This window comes from Orcinus orca, chromosome 5, assembly GCF_937001465.1.
Source record: "Orcinus orca chromosome 5, mOrcOrc1.1, whole genome shotgun sequence".
In the NCBI taxonomy this organism is placed as follows: Eukaryota; Metazoa; Chordata; class Mammalia; order Artiodactyla; family Delphinidae; genus Orcinus; species Orcinus orca.
In genome coordinates this window covers 21,314,890-21,330,056 of record NC_064563.1, presented here as the reverse complement: position 1 = coordinate 21,330,056, position 15,167 = coordinate 21,314,890, and the positions used below count along the sequence as shown (strand labels likewise).

Sequence of the window (15,167 nt, the reverse complement as noted above, 5' to 3'; positions counted from 1 at the left end):
ATATATATATATATGCTCTTTCCCTTAATCCTGACAAGAGTGTAGAGAACATTATTACCCTATATATTAAAAAATCCATATCAGAGGGTAAATTTGGGTATGAGGCTAACAAGCAGCAAAGCTGAGTTCAGCTTAAGTGTTGGGCGTTGAAACCATACTATTACTCAGCTGATTCAACACAATAATAATGATGCCATTAATTTCTTGGAAACTTGTCCTCATCTGATTGTGTCTGATGATGTAACATCCCAAGGAATGAACCCCACCCTTTTGAGAAATTTCACCCAAAACAACTGACTTTGTAACAAACTTCCAGTCTTCAAAACTATTATCATTTCTAAAATCAAGGTGAAATTTAGTACAGGTGTGACTATGGTTAATGATTTCTAGCACTAAATAGGTTTAAAAATATAAAATTCTCCTGATTCTTAAATAATAATCACAGGAACATTTCCTAATATCACTCACAGACTCTGGAATTTGTCACCTACTTTTGGCTTTTCTACACAAAGTCTTGTGATAAATGATTCCAAATATCTGATACTATGAGGCAAGTCCTCCAACTTTGTTCTTTTTCAAGACTGTTTTGGCTCTTCTGGGTCCCTTGCACTTCCACATGAATTTTAGGATCACCTTGTTAATTTCTTCAAAAGCAGCTTGTTGGGATTTTGATATGGACTGTGTTTGCTCTGTAAAATACTTGGAGATTATTGCAGTACTAAATACTAAATCTTCCAATCCATGAACATGGAATGTCATTCCATTTGTTTAGATCTAACTTAATTTCTTTCAACAATGTCTTCTGTTGTCAGAGTACAAGTTTTGCACCCTTTTGTTAAATTTATTCCCAAGTATTTTAATATTTTTGATCTACGGTAAATGCAGTTTTTTCTTAATTTCATTTTTGGATTGCTCATTGCTGATGTATAGAAATACAACTGATTTTGTATACTCTTCTTGTATCATGAAGACTTTCTGAACTCATTTATTAGCGCTAATAGCTTTTTATTGATTTCTCAGGATTTTCTAAATACAAGATCATGCCATCTGCACATAAAAATAGTTTCACTTCCTTTCTAATCTGGATGCCTTTCATTTCTTTTTCTTGCCCAATTGCCCCAGCTAGAACCTCTAGTACAATGTTTGATAGATGCGTTGAAAGCAAATAACTTTGTCTTTTTCCTGATCTTAGATGCAAAAACATTATCTTTCAACATTAAGTATGATGTTAGTGAGTTTTCATAGATAGACTTTACAGTTTGAAGAAGTTCCTTTCTATTCCTAGTTTGCTGAATGATTTTATCAGGAAAAAGTGTCAGATTTTGTCAAATACTTTTCTGATTTATTAAGATGATCCTGTGGGTTTTGTCCTTTATGAATATGGTATATTACATCAATTGATTTTTGGTAAACTAATCTTGCATTACTTGGATAAATCTCACTTGGTCATAGTGTATTATCCTTTTAATATGTTACTGGATTTGATTTGTTAATATTTTGCTGAGGATTTTTATCTACACTCATATGGAAGATTTGTAGTTTTCTTTTCTCCTGACGTCTCATCTGGTTTTGGAATAAGGGTGATACTGGCTTCATAGTGTGTGTTGGAAAGTGATACTTCCTCCTTTGTTTTTTTGGAAGAATTTATATTAATTCTTCCTTAAATATTTGGTCATACTTTGTTTTTTAACTTTTTCTATTTTTACATTTAAAAAAAAAATGTAACTCCAATAGCATGTCCGATAGGAGGAAATGAATGTCCACCCATTCACTCTGTAACAACCCTGAGATTAATCTATGGATCTATGATCCACAATGGTATTGTCAAAGTTTGAGTTACTCCCAGGGAAGAGAAAGAAGTCCCCTAATTAGTCCTTAGCAGTTTCCCAAGTTTAAAAAAAAAAAAAGTAGAGGAATGATCTCGGTGTGAAAAGCTGCTCCTGCAACCGCAGCTCTCTTCCATTTCTCCACTCCTTCCCCCGATGCCGGGCTCTGGGCCTGGTACTCAGATCTAATAAGTGACAGTGGGGTGACTGTGGCATCATCCCGCTTCCGTCAGCATCTGGAGAGGAAAGGGGGTTGGGCCGAGAGGGTCTCCCGGGCGGGGCGGAGGAGGAGGGAGTTCAAAACACAGCCTCGCCCCTGGAACCCTCGAAGCAGCAACGCCCCTCGCTATAAATTTGTAGCTGCCTTCGTAGTGAATGATTCCAGCGCCTGTCAGCCAAGGGCCCCAGGCAGTGGGCGACTGAGCGCCTGGGCGGACGCAAGACTAGCAGCTCTGCCGGCCCGAGGCGGCGATCCTTGGGGAGGAACCCGAGCGGACCCCGAGAGTGAGGGCGCACCCCGCACCAGCGCCACCAGCTCGGCCGGACGTGGGCGCAGCGTCCCGAGTGGCGGTGAGTGGCGCGGACTGCCCTGCCAGGCTTGGGGGCTGGGGGCGAGGGTAGTCAGTTTCCTGCCGAGGTGTGAACTGCGGGCGCTGTGCCGGGAGGCTCCCGGGGACGAAGGCGAGAGCGAGCTTAGTTCCAACCGGCGCCCACCCCGAGCTGGAGGCCCTTCCCCAAATCAGAGGAGGGGCGTCTGAGTTGGGAAGAAACAATTTGAGCTTGTTTGCCGCATGCCCCAGAAATTTCATTCCGATTTGACACAACTCTATCGAGTACAAGCAAGGAATCTGCAGAAATGGGATGCAGCCAAGTAAACTTTCTTCCCCACGCTTTTAGCTAACTCTTGTCTTTTAAATGTGACCTGAGTGTATGACTCCGCGGGGCGTCCATTTAAAAGTTGTGCCACTTCTAAAAGTGAAGTTGAGCGTCAGTCCCCTGCCTTCCCAGGCCTCGCACCAACACAGCTCACCTCCCCCATACCCCTCTCTGCAAACCATATCGGTGGGTCCTTGGCACAGGATGCCGTGCCCACATCGAATTAATTGGGGAGGGGAAAACCCGGGGCTTCTCCACACCCCAATCCCCACAGCTTTGGCCAGGGCACGTTTGTAACTGAGGGGGATTCTAGGAGAAGCTCTTCTGCTTCCAAGACTGAACAGAACGTCTTGCTGGCCCCTTCCCTTCATCCACCTCTCTACCTAGCACCCCATTCTCCAATTCTCTTAAATATCCAGCCCAATCTCTCCAAAGTGCCAGATGCTTCGTCTCCAGAAGCATCTCCTGCCCTGACTTCGGGCGCCCATTAGAGACCTGGCTATTGAACCCATCTGGGGCCTCTGTACCTAATCTTTATTTGCTGATGGCTTCATTAAGAATCAAACACTCACTAGTGGCCCTCTGGAGCCCTCTCTTCCTGGTGAACGTTTGGGTGCTCACTTTCCGCTGGGATCACATTTTCGACCTGCTGCGTTTACTCCCAGTGTCATTCCTGGAGGAGAAAGTAACAATGAGGCAGGGAGGAAATCTGGCACCCTGCTTCTCTGTTTTATAACTTTTTTGAGCAACTTATATCTCCTCTTAAAGGTGCCTCATCCCCAACATGATTCTCTTGGTAGTTACCACCCAAGGATCCTGGGTCTCCACGGTTTATTCTCCTTAGCATAAGCACTAACACCTTTATAAGTCTTCTCAAAAAAGGAAACTGTCTGTTTCCCTTGTCCCCTGCAGTGTTTCCCTAGCTCTAAAGGCCCCACCGTGTGGATAATCTTTCCTCAGGCTGTGGTGGAGTCCACCACCCTTTTGGAAGACAGTGCAGGAGCAGGGAAGCACAGAGAGCTGGGAATGGACACTCCCACTTAACTGGCCATGTGCTGTTAGAGTTATTTCACAACTCTGAACCTCAAGCCCCCGCCTATAAGTTTCGCTCCAGTGATAAAATTCCTTGATTCCTTTTGTTTCCTAGTTATTGCTTAAAAAAAATAAAAGCCTAAAATAATTACCCTTTTATAGTCCATGTCTGTGGTCCTCAAAACTGTCTAAATAGCTCTCCTGGTAAATTGTCTGGAAAGTCATTAGGTCCAAGTGTCCATCCCCCAAATTAGAGTTGGCAATTCCTACAACCTGGCTTAAGGCTCAGGGAGTGGCCCCAAGTTGCTAGATCTCAACATTTGTTAAAGTTTCATGATTGTTAGTGTCAAGTCTGTTATCTACTCTTTTTCTCCCTTTTTTCCCCCTGACTTCATTGTTCTTTGTGCCCATCATGAGGCCTTGATTTCTAGCTCGGTTCTTCTTTGATCTTAAACTGAATAAACTGCTCCATCATCCAGCTCGGAAGAAAACTGGTTTTCTTCCACTGATGCCAAAGGAAGACTTGTCTTCCTTGAGTTTTATAAAGTGTCTTTCAGTCACTGTTGCTTTGGCAACGCTCTGCATCCCACGAGCTCTGAGCTTCAATCTCTCCTATCACTCTCTCGCCCTGCTTCAGTGTTCAAATTGTGACTTTGTGAATTGTTCAGGTTTCTTACTTCTTCGTTTTTTCTTTTCCTACTTTGGGTAAGAACTGTGTGGGTACACCTGTATATAATTTGGGGTGATTTTGCTGCTGCTGCTGCTGCTGTTTATAACTGTTGTTGTTGTTACTATGACTAATTGCTTGCCCTATGCTAGAGGGAAAATAATGAAAGAAAATTTAATCTGCTCCTTACCCAAAGCCCAGGTAAAATACTTAGCTGAGAAGGAGTTTGAAACTCACAGTTGAAATGTGTGGTGCACGTCTCCCATAGTTTTATCTGTGCTGTCACACTGTCCTTTTCATGCAGCTGATAGTTGCTGTATTTTGCTCTCAAGTTTGTTACAGGGACCAAGATCAAGTCCCATAGCACTTAGATGTTTTCGCTGCCTGCCACAGGCTCCTGGTCTTCAGCCCCAAGCTCGCTAGTTTACTTGGTCCTTTTCCTGCTCAGTCATGACTGAGCAATGCCAGAGATTCTCCCTAGTGGGCTAGCAAATTAAGAAATTTATTTAGAAGTTTGATGTAAATCCAAGTGTTGTGAAAATTAAAAAGCTGTCTTGAAGACAGCCTGTGGCAATAAACAAATATAGAGCCAGAGCAACAAAATATGACAAAGTGTCCAAGGCTGGGTTAGGAACACTCTTCTCCCATGTTATCTAGCAAATTGGAAAAATCAGCTTTCCAACTCATCACCACTGGAAAGTACTATTATTTTCTTCAAAATGCTTATAAGCTTTCTCTTTCAAAATTGCCTGAAGTCATTGGATTACATGTGTTTCTCTTCATGTAAGTGTTTATTAAAACAGTATACTAAAGCTCCCATAAGCAAAAGTAAATTTTGTTCCATTTCCAGCCTTAATTTAGCTATCACTTTACATTTTCTATTCTTCATCATGATATGAATTTTAGCTACTAAGACTCAACTTTTCAGTGGCTTAATACACAAAGCCATCTTAAATCTAGGAGTATCTATAGGGATTTAAGGTACTATTCAAATGATTTGGCAAATGACTACCATTATCCTATTAAAGCTCTAAAATACATCTAAAATAAATCACAGCAAATAAATTATCTAAAGAGCTATAAATTTGCCAGATGTTTTGTTCGTTGGTAGTTAATGACAAATTTGACGATTAGAAAATGAAATATATATCTATAACAATCATAAAAATGATAAGTGAATCTTAACTGTGGTTGTATTAACATTGAAAGTTTTTCTATCTGATTTTGATTCTTTCTCTTGATAGTAGATGATCACAGAGGGAAAAAAATTCCCTTGAATATGAAAACCAAAATTTCTTTCAAAATATTTTACTAACGAAGAATGCACTATATACTGTAAATGCCGTACAGCTGCTTTATACTATTGATACATTATTTTTATAGCTCAATTTAGAAGAGTTTATTTTTGTTTGTCTGGTTCCTAAATAGGTGTATCATCTAAATGTCTTAAGTAGAAGTAAGTGTCTAGAATCTGCCCATTATGGTTTGATTTTTCTTCCCATACTCAAAAATATTTTAAATTGTGTTGCCAATCTCATATTTAATTACTTTTCTAACACAAGTTGGAAAAATGGGTAAGAAATAGACATGCTTTATTTTTCATAATCTCATTGTGCCTTCACATTCCAAGTCCCAATTCTAGGTGTCCTTAAAACTTAAAATCATAGAATTAATAATCATTCAGTTTGGGTCAACTTTTATGGGATTTCTTGTTCATTTTATATACATACACGCTGCTTTGTTCTTCAAATGATGTTAAAATCTCATTTAGATCAATGAATTAAAGTACTTTGACTAGTGAACTTCAGACTAAGAATAGTAGAGAATACACATTTGGTTCTGCACTTTTAAAGAGAGTTAATGATTGCTAATTTCCCCTCTAAGTTTTCTTTGGCTATTTCCCATTTTATATGAATCAGAGCTCCTCTTATCTACCTTGGAAAATGAAGAATTATACCTACGAAATATATCAACAGTAGTAGAAGATACTTAGAGGGAATTCAATGGATCTGAGTGATATTAGGCCCTGAGGACACACCAAAGTATAAAAATGGTCTTTGCCCTAGAGAGATGTTGGTCAAGCTAAGTACATATTTAGATATGGGTCTCTCTAATCATCTCAATGCCGCTGGGGTGGGAAGCCATTTAGAAACAACCCTCCTCCCTCCTACCTTTCAGACTAGGTGGAATGTCTAATGTGGTTACATTGCTTGATTCTAGCTACTTCCATAATAACCACTACAACTTTCCTTTCCCCATGGGGTTATAACTCCTTTGATTGTATGCACCACACCCAATTGCATCCTTGTATTCTCTTACTAAATGCTCCGCAAGTCACTTTCTTGCCTGTTTGTTTTTGGCTAAAGCTATGGAAAACATAAAATACATTTTCAGATCCCTATATTGTAGAAGAGAAATGTTAGAGAGAAACCACTTCCTATTCCACACAATAAAATGACTTAAAATTGATGCTTTAGTCTTACTAATTGAGGAACTAAGTATTAATACCATTTTTTTAGTCTAAAGCTGTAATGGCAAGGGCAAGGTAGAGAAAAGAGTATGAAAAGGAGAAATGAAAAAGAATAAAAGGTTGAAATATCAAATCAGTGGTTCTTCAGGCTTTAGAGAGCAGGTAAGGCAAGCATATGACAATCACCTGGGGAGCATTTTAAATCTGTACATATTGTCTACACTTCCCTTTTTCCTCCTTTCCCCATTTCCCCCTATTGAGAACCACCACATCTATTACAAATTAGAACCAATCTTCCATAATTACCTCAAGTGTCCAGGTCCAGAGACTAGCATCATGGGCATCACCTGGAAGCTTATCAGAAATGCACACTTTCAGACCCCACCCAGACTCACTGAATTAGAATCTGCATTTTAACAAGATCCCCACGTGATTCAAATGCACATTAAAGCTAGAGAAGTACAAGTGGACAGTACCTCTGGCTTGTTCAGAATGATTACCTAGAGGTTCTTTCCTTGGCTTTTTAATAAACAAATTTAATAAAGCTAACATTTATTGAGCACATACAATGTGCCAAACAATATTCAGCCTTTAAATACTGTGTTTTATTTAATCCTCACAACATCCCTATATAATAGTCACTGCCTTATCCCCATCTTATAGATTGGGATACTGAGTAATGAGATAAGTAGCTTACCCAGATGTGGTAACTGGTAGAGTCAAGATTTAAACACAAATGTTGATTACTGTGCTCTGAGCCACCACCCACACTGTCTGCTCTACACTAGGCTGCCTGCTTTTGAAGGCCAATTAATTATTTGATAATTTATTTAAAGTTATAACTGGAAATCAAGTTCTGTTTCCCTCATAGCAAAAAACAAGATGTCCTCCATTTTGGTTAACATTTGCCTGTCATCTTACCTTTAACTGCAATAATGAAGAATTCTAGAAATTCCTTCTTTAGTTGGGAAAAAAATATGAAAACTATGACAGCCCATTATTTAAAACTTAAGGTTTGATATCTCTATTTTCCCATAACTTACCTGAAATTTACTTTTTTTCTTACCGTTTTGTGTTCTGATGAACTTTTTTTTTAAAAGTACTTGAATTAAGCCATTTCCTACATATATAAACTGTTCATCTTTCCAACTCAAATTATATATCACTCTTTCAGCTTTTAATATAAACACTTATTTACCTATAGGCATAGTTTACAAAACTTTAGCTGAATATAGTTACTAATCAGTCAGTCTGCAAACAAGGGTGACTTATTTTAAGCCAACGACTCCCCAGATGATTTAGTCTCCGAAAGATTTCTCCCAATGCATATAGATTGAGAGTTGTCAGTTGGATCTGGTCAAACGTCTGTTGCTTTGACAGGGCCTCACTGATGATGGTCAAAAGATTGAGGTGATGGGCTTCCCTGGTGGCGCAGTGGTTGAGAGTCCGCCTGCCGATGCAGGGGACACGGGTTCGTGCCCCGGTCGGGGAAGATCCCACATGCCGCAGAGCGGCTGGGCCCGTGAGCCGTGGCCGCTGAGCCTGGGCGTCCGGAGCCTGTGCTCCACAACGGGAGAGGCCACAACAGTGAGAGGCCCGCGTACCACAAAAAAAAAAAAAAAAAAAAAAAAGATTGAGGTGAGTCTGGGCTCCCTGTGATCATGTTTGAGAGGAGAGGTGTGTCAACGGGACTGAGCAGCCATGATTTTCTCCGTGATAAAGGGACATGCTTAGCAGACAGAATTTCACCAGCTGCTGCTTAGATCTAGAACTTCCGGCAGTGCTAACAGTACAGCGTCTCCCTTGTAAGTTACGGCTGAGGGCGAAATCAACCCAGCGGTGCCGTAAAGCCAAGGAGCAAGGGAACTCGTGCCCAGGAGACATCCTGCATGTTAGCAGGCAGAGTTTCTTAGTGCTAATAAATGATAACGTCCTAGTGATTCTCTTATGACCCTTTAGAGTCCCGCTTGTCTCACTAACCCCAAATATCTGTGACTGTGGCTGAATATAATCTGCACCAGGTTTTTTCCTAAATAAATTGAAAAAAAAAAAATCTCACAGCATTTCTTCTAGTAAACTTCATTCGTTTACAATTTTATTATCACACACGCTTTTCCTCACTTTTTGACCCAAACTCTTCTTGTTATACAATTCAAATGCATCTTACATGCTTCTGAATTATGTGGGATGCCGCTAGAACAAGAATGGTCCATTAACCCAGCTTTAATAATCTAATTCTCTTTCCATTCAAATGATGTCATGTCACATAAAACACACTGTACCATGATGTCTTCCAGCACTTAACCTTCACACAGTTAATTACTGCCACTTTATCAGGAATGGAAAAGAATCTGATGTGATTCCTACGTAATGATTTCCTGAATGTGTCCTAGTGTTTGATCTACTGGGTTAACAGAATGGATTTTTGAGAGAAATACAAAGCTACTCTTTTAAATTCCCATTACATTAAGCCATATGATGAAACATTATATAGTCATTATATATTTTTATATAAATATGTTTTAAAACATTTAGTGACAAGGAAAGATAATCACAAGTAAATATAGCAACATATAAAACATAAATCGAGTGAGAGCCTGTGTGTGTGTATGTGTTTGATAGATTCTTGTCAAGGTGCCATTAAGGTCTTACTTGGGTCACTGGTATTCTAATGAAAATAGTTCAGTTATATTAGCACTGATTTGTGAGTAAATCACTGATATATTTTTTAAATGCCTGCATATTTGCGGAACAGATAAAAAATACTAGGAAGGATATATAACAAATCTTAAATGCTTTTGAGGATTATTAAGATCAAGGCTAAGATCAAAGGTGACTTTTTTCTTTCCCCCTTTTTTTTTGCATGGGCTTTCAAAATTTCCTATAATGAACCTCTATTATACTTGCTGTTTATCTTGGAATTTCTTTTCCTTTCCTTCCAACTCACTCTAGATTTCAGATTGTAGACGCTACTGTTAACCCTCTGGAGAATGATACTGGCAAGTCAGCCCTGTCTCTGTTTTCTTTTTGTCCCTAAGGTACACTAGAGCCTTACAAGAATCCACAGATTTTACACCAGAGTGGTATTTTATAGGAAGGATCATCTAATGGGAAAATCTTTGCTATAACAACAAAATCACCAAAAAATTGGGATAAAAATAGATACTTCTAATGCCAAAATTCTCCTATATCTCCTGTTATCACAATGTGATAGTAAAGCTGGTGTACATTGTTGTTTAAAAAAAAAAAAAGCAACCTCTACACAGTCTTCTTGAATAACTCTTTAACTTTAAAAAATTTCCTACTTAAAAAAGTCCCCAAATCTATAATGAAAAATATTGATGAATTTGGCTACATTAAAAAAGAACTGAAATGTTTGTATATTAAAAAGCACCATAAACAAAGTCAAAAGATAAACAACAACTTGGGAAAGCTATTTGCCACACATTACATGTAAAATGCCCATTTTCAACATGAGCTCTTTCAAATGAGAAACAATGAACAACCCAATGGAAAAATCAGCAAAGGCCAAGACTGGGCAAACTAGTAGAAAAATGACTACAAAAAATAAGAAAACAAAAAGAAGCTCAACCTCATTCATAACTAAAATAATGCAAACCAAAACAAACATATACTTTTCACTTATCAGCCAGAAAAAAATTTAAGATTTGATACAAGCCAGATTTTTGGTATCATAAATTCATGTAACCTTTATAGAGGACATTTTGTAAGTATCTTTCAAAAACTTAGAGTGTATAAACAATTTGCATCAACAACTATACTTGGAACTTATTCTACTGATATAATCATATAAGTACAAAAATGCATATGTATAAATATGATCATTGGGCTTATTTTTAAAATTCCAAAAAGGGAAATTGGAAAAAAAAAAACAACCTTACAGCCCATAATAGGGGCTGGTTAAATAAATTATCATATTTCAGTGCAATGAATGGAATACTATATAGCTATTAAAATGAATGAGTTAGATTTATGTATACTGATATAGAAAGTTCTGCTAGCATATTATTAAGTTTAAAAAAAAAGGAAGCAAGGCACAGAACATATAATGTATAAAATGAAAAAACATGGATATACACATTTATATGCACATATATACATTTTTTAAAGTCCTAGAGGGGTACATAAGAAACTATTAGTAGTAAGTATCTCTGGGAAGTGGATCTGGAGAGACAGAGTTAAGAGACGTGTACTTTTGTTTTATATGTTTCTGTAAGTTGACACTTATATCACATGCATCTATTACTGCAATGAAAGATTAAAACTGAAAACATCTTTTTAAAAGATTCTTTTTCAAAATTATGGTACAATAACACTTGTATAAGCTCTAGAATCATAGCAAAGTTTAAATGTAAATTCACAAGTAAAAATCTAATCTATTAGGATATTTCTTATATTTAGTAGTTATGTCTACAGAAATGCCTTAGAAGACTGCACTGTTTTTGACCCAGAAACAGTCTTTTTCTCCTTCTCTAGCGTTCATGTAAAAGGGTGTGAGGGAAGATGTCGACTCTAAGCAGGAACAGGACCAGGTCAGCCACTCAGCAGAGCCCTAGTCTATATAAGGAAGAATATGTTCTTGATGTCAACCAGATGGCTTCATTACCTTCAAAAACTTTCTTAAGATGTAGTGTTAATGCTTATTTTATAAATTAGAAAATTAAAATCTGACCATATTCAGTGAATCTCATTAATCTTTTTTTTCTTTCCAGATTTAATACATGATAAATTGGTCTAAAATGGCTGAGGTTTTATCTGAATAAGCCACTGAAGCCATCCCAGAAGGTCTGCATCCAGGTAAATGTCTTACACCTATAATGCTGTGTCTGTCAGTAGTTTTCTCTAACGTGTCAACAGTGAAGGTAGCACAAAAAGTCACATATGCCATTGTCAGGTGACAGAAACAGAGGTGGCAGAAAAGAATGAAGTTCCAGTCTTACCCCATCCCTTCCAATATACAGCTTAAGAACATATATATTAATATGATTTTCAATATAAACAGTCTCAGAATTACCAAGATATTCATGTATTGATGATAAACCATGTGAGAGATGTGCAAACCCTTGGCGAGGATCTCCTCATGGTCATAGGCGATTGCTCTGAGCAGTGCGTTCCATGCTACGTAGGGCTTTAGTAGGGCCAGGAGGAAAATGACTGTGCTCTCTCATCGGCCACCAAATGGGGAATCGGGGCTCTGTGATGCCCCAGCACTCACTTCCAGAGGCGGGCATATGTCTAAACACCATAAACCTTGAAACTACCTGCTCACCTTCAGAAAACCCGAATGTCTCAGAGTCTTATTCTTACAAAAGTCTCCCTTACTCCAGTAAGATATAGGAAAAGGGGCTCTGAAATTGGATATAGAGGTACCCTTTAATTCCCATGCAGGTTAGCCCCCTGGTAGATGTGAGTCCTGTGCAGTCACACGGTGGGCCATTACACTCAGAACCTCAGAGGGCAGCTAGAGACTGCTCTGTTGGTCCAACTCCTATCACATAGGCCTGAATGATATTTTTCATAAAAAGACTCCTGGATTTACCCAGCTAGCAGGACTTTTTTCTCCTGACGTAAATTCAGCTCAAAGAACAAGCCCTCAGCTTCCCAAACTAACAGGGGAGACACTCCCTAGTTCCTCCAAGGAGAAGGAAAAGAGTAGCTTGTCCCATTCTGAATATGTTGCGATTGCATTTTATCAGAGTAGAAGGTAGATAAGATAGGTGGTGGGTTACATATGTCAGAGGCGACTAGTCTTTTTGATTGACAAGTAGGAAACACTTGCTGGAAGGCACTCCACAGTGGTGGTAGGAAACTATTTAGGACTGCTTTAATCTTGGAGACAAAACTAGTAACATTCTACAGAGTTCTGCCACTGGAAATCTTTAGGGGTTTTTTTGTGAGGTGTAGTTAAACCTAGGAAGCTGAGCTGTGCATGTTTTCAGCAAAAATCCAGCTCTGGAAAACGTACATTAAAATCTATTGAATCAGTTAGGAAGACACCAAGACAGGAAGCTTTCTTTTGCATCCTAAGAGTACGGATCAGAAGGAACTCTTTGTCTGTAACACCCCATCAGCCTTAGGGCAGAAGAATCGGGACAGCAATATGGGGGGCTCCTACTGGAAATGATTCTTAGACCATCCTCTCTTCTCCTGTATTTTGGAAGCCCCATCGGTTTCTGATTAACATTCCCATATTTGTAGCAAAATTTTCCAAATAACTGTGACATTTTGCTTACAAATAAGAAAACACTGAACAAAAACATTGTGTAAAATTTTAAACTTTTTCAAAACTTTAAGGTTCAAATGAATGAGCAAAACATACTTAATTCTAAGACTTTTTTTTTTGTTGTTAAAGAACTAATGCCATACCAATTCTGCCACTAACTAGCAACTTTGCCTTTGGTTTCCTGTGAAAGAATCTTCAAGGCCCCATCCCAATCCATGGTCACTATATTGAAATACAAAAAGTGTTTTCCAAGGGCCTTCTGAACTTTGTATTGTCACTTTAAAACTTTCACCAACTTACAACTACAGAACTTTGATCTCTTATTGATTTAAACCAGTAATGTGTAAACAGCATTTCAGAGCTTGTTTTATTGAACCAAAAATATTTAGGTTGAAATCTACTTATGAAAAATGGGAAAACCTGGTGCGGACATAGAATAAAGAACATGTTCAGTAGCTTAAAATCTTTGGTAACCATTTGCCCCATGTGGCTATTTAAATTAATTATAACAAATGAAATTAAAAACCGAGTTCCTCAGTTGTACTAGCCACATTTCAAGTTCTCAATAGACACATGTAGTTAGTGGCTACTGTATTGAATGGCACAGATATAGAACATTTCTATCACTATGGAAAGTTCTATTAGACAATACTATCATAAACAAACTATTAATAATGCAGTGGACTTCCACTGCTACTTGGCAAGAAAGTTTTGTGCTCTTTTATACTTATTTGGAAATTTTAAAATATTTTTTAAATTCCAGTTTTCTCAGTTGTAGGTTATCTGGTGTATAGTTAGTTCTCACAAGCCCCTTTTCCTTTTTCCTATTTATTTGCCTGTTAAAATATGTGGAATTAAATGTTTTACTTAAATATTTATTTAAATATTTTATGTACTCTTCTAAAGTTAGAGGTTTTCATTTCCTTAAAAATTGTGAAAAGTGGTACACACAATTATGTTGAGCTAATACATGGTTGTTGGCTTTTTTACCTGAATCATTGACATCTCCAAGTAAGAAAAAACTAGAAAAGATGTAGGATCATTTTTAAGGCCAATATTTTTTCTTTATTGTTGATATTCTGTAAGATTTTATTTTTCCTACAATGATAGATGTGTCTCAATGATACCGACTTTAAACTAAAGTTGATTTACATTTTTTCAGCAATTGGAGAGCCAAGCAAAATAACTATTAGATCATTTATTTCTTTTTATCTTTTTTTATGGAAATGTGTAGTATTTTGATTTCAAAATTGTATGTATCACAGATAACAATATTTTGTTTATCATTTTAATTAATATAATCACCCCCTTTTACAGTGTATTCTTAAACTTCTTAGTCACGATTTTTCCACTAATAACGATCCTGTTATTTAACATCAGTCTCAATTACTTTCCAGTCACTTATACCTAGTAATTCAATTAAATTTGGTTCCTGGACTAACGGTTGTGCATTACACAAGGCAAGAAATTAAAAACAAGTTTATCTTTGAGTTACTGAAGTATCAAGGATTTGAGATAGCTATATAACTAGCTGTGAAAAAGGCATATAAATATCCAGCCAATATTCCCTTTACAGATTTAATAGTATCATTTTTCAGTGAAAGCATAAATAATAGAAGTTTGGACCCAGTTTGGAACTGTTAAATATGAATCCGAGTCTTACCAATGAAAAAAAGGCAAAGTAAAGGCTAGCCACTTGTGGAGCTTTTTTTTTTTTCTTCAATAAACCAAAAAATAGCTTTCTTTATAGAATAACAGGTTTACTCCAAGTAACCTATTATTCACACAGTTTATCTACAGTAACATTGTTCCTAGGTTTAAATAATATAGCTAGATATGCTCAACATACAACTATTAATACTTTTAACAATTAAAAGAGCTCAGAGAATTAGCCTCTAAATTTAGAGGTTCTGTTTTGCCGGCAGGAAGAACTTTTCACTAGTACCAAAAGTGCTGTCCTCCTCTCCCTTCAACTAGCTAGTCATTCCTTTTAAGAATCTTGAGATGATTTGGATATATAGGAGTCATTTTTTTTTAATTCTAGGAAGATCT

At 37.6% G+C, this 15,167-nt stretch overlaps 1 protein-coding gene across 1 annotated transcript in view; it reads left to right on the top strand.

The window, feature by feature from the left end:
• The first annotated feature begins 2,093 nt into the window (after positions 1–2,093).
• The window catches only part of AGTR1 (angiotensin II receptor type 1), a 44,900-nt gene continuing 31,826 nt past the window's right edge, over positions 2,094–15,167 (top strand). Inside the window, exons 1-2 of the mRNA XM_004278198.4 lie at positions 2,094–2,396; positions 11,605–11,689. The gene's annotated coding sequence lies outside the window, so the exon portion shown is untranslated. The remainder of the gene's footprint in view (positions 2,397–11,604; positions 11,690–15,167) is intronic.